Raw genomic sequence first — 2,302 nt, 5'->3', positions numbered from 1 at the left:
TCTTTCCTGCCTGTACCAAAAAAAGTGTTCAGTTGCTGAGGTACTCTTGACAGATTGATTGCTAAGAGAGATAAATCTTGTTTAAATAGGCAAGTCATTGGTTTAAAGTCTCAATATGCTTTTAATCAAGGATGGATTTTGAGAATAAACAAAGTAAAGTGAATTTTTCAAATGAGGCTTGAGTTTTGGCATTCACCCACACTATCTTTAGTTTCACAATTTAAAACTATTGAAGTGCACAGAAGAAGCTGAAATGGTTAATTTTCTACAAGTCAAAATGAATACATAGTCAAATCTTAGCGTTTATATATTTACATCCATTCTCAGCACAAATGTATATATGTTTAATTAATTGTATATTTGATTATATATTTAGGTATTGCATCTTGATAATCATGCTACTTTTGTCCTTCCTCCTGCTCCTGCAGTTTCTATCTGCATGCTTTCCCAGTTAGACTGTAAACCCCCTGAGAGCAAAGAATTATGGTGTCTTTTATGTTGGCTCTTCTCTCCGAAGTATTTTAGTTGTTTAGCACAGAGTAGTTGCTCAAAAAAGCCATTGTTTGATTTAGTGATTAATGGATTGATCAATCCATTATTTAATCCGTTAATCTCCTACTTTATCTCACTAGTTTCCTACTATAAACCAGAGTGCACACTTCACTCCTTTAATGCCAACCTACTTACCATACCTAGATCTGGTCTATCAATCTGCTGCCCTAATAATAACAATAATAATAATAATTGTGGTATTTAAGTGCTTACTATGTCTACCTGGCATTGTACTAAGATCTGGGATAGATTTAACCAGATCAGGTTGGATACAGTTCCTGTCCAACATGGACTCACAGTCCTTAATCCCCATTTTACACATGAAGAAACTGAGTCACAGAGAGATGAAGTGACTTGCCCACAGTCATATTTGCTGCTTTTCATGAGCTCTCGCCCACATCCTGCCTCTGGCCTGGAATGCCCTCCCTCTTATCCAACAGACCATCACTCTCCCCACCTTCAAAGTCTTATTAAAGGCACATCTTCTCCAAGATGCCTTCCACAACCAAGCCCTCATTTCCTCTTCTGCCATGCCCTTCTGTGTTGACCTTGAACTTGGATTTGTACCCTTTATTCACCCCTCCCTTAGCCCCACTTATTTATGTGTGAGCCTGTTGCTAGGTGGGGACTGTCTCTATATGTTGCTGACTTGTACTTCCCAAGTGCTTAGTATAGTGCTCTGCACACAGTAAGCACTCAATAAATATGATTGAATGAGTGAATATGTCCATAATTTATGGATTTATATTATTATTTGTCTCCCCCTCTAGACTATAAGCTCTCTGTGGGCAGGGAATGTGATTATGAACTCTGTACTCCCCTAAGTGCTTAGTACAGTGCTCTGCACACAATTAGCTTACAACAAATATGATCAACTGATTAATTAATGCTAAGACAATATAGTTAAAGGATGTAAAAACAGGAGGGTCAGAGGTTTTAAAGATTAGAATAACCATTAGACTTGCTGTTAACATAGCAAACACAGATACTCTAGATTCATGAAAGGCGTATTGAAAAAAATGACCCAAGGCTAACAACATTCTGTTCTTTTACCACTTATAAGGAGTAAATTCTAATTAAAGGGCATAGGAGCATTCATGCTGAAGATTTTAAGCTTATTGTGGGCAGGGACTGTGTCTACAAAGTCTGTTATATTATACTTTCCCAGTTACTTAATACCATTAATTGATTGATTAATTCAATTTTCTGGCTATATTTTACATAGAAAAAGATAAGTCCACATCAGCTTGAAAAGACATATTATATACTGCTGAGCCATAATGAGGCTAGAGGAACAATTGGGTTTTAAGCAGTATCTCCTCAGTTGGAGTCCTTAAAGCTTGAAAAGAATGAATGGTAAAAGCCGCAGACTCCTGACATCTCATGCACCAGCCAGACTAGCCTTCTAATGCTTAACTCTCTTGCCATATTGGTAAATATTCAGTAACTGAGAAATAGTTAGATTTTAAAGACCTAGAGAATAATAATAATAATGGTATTTGTTAAGCACTTACTATGTGCGAAGCACTGTTCTAAGCACTGGGGGGATACAAGGTGATCAGGTTGTCCCACGTGGGGCTCAGTCTTAATCCCCATTTTACAAATGAGGTAAATGAGGCCCAGAGAAGTGAAGTGACTTGCCCAAAGTCACACAGCTGACAAGTGGCAGAGCCGGGATTAGAACCCATGATCTCTGATTCCCAAGCCCAGGCTCTTTCCATTGAGCCATGCTGCTTCTCTAGAATTGATA

This window comes from Tachyglossus aculeatus, chromosome 2, assembly GCF_015852505.1.
Source record: "Tachyglossus aculeatus isolate mTacAcu1 chromosome 2, mTacAcu1.pri, whole genome shotgun sequence".
Taxonomy (NCBI): Eukaryota; Metazoa; Chordata; class Mammalia; order Monotremata; family Tachyglossidae; genus Tachyglossus; species Tachyglossus aculeatus.
The sequence above is the reverse complement of the archived record's forward strand: the minus strand, read 5'-3'. Positions refer to the sequence as shown.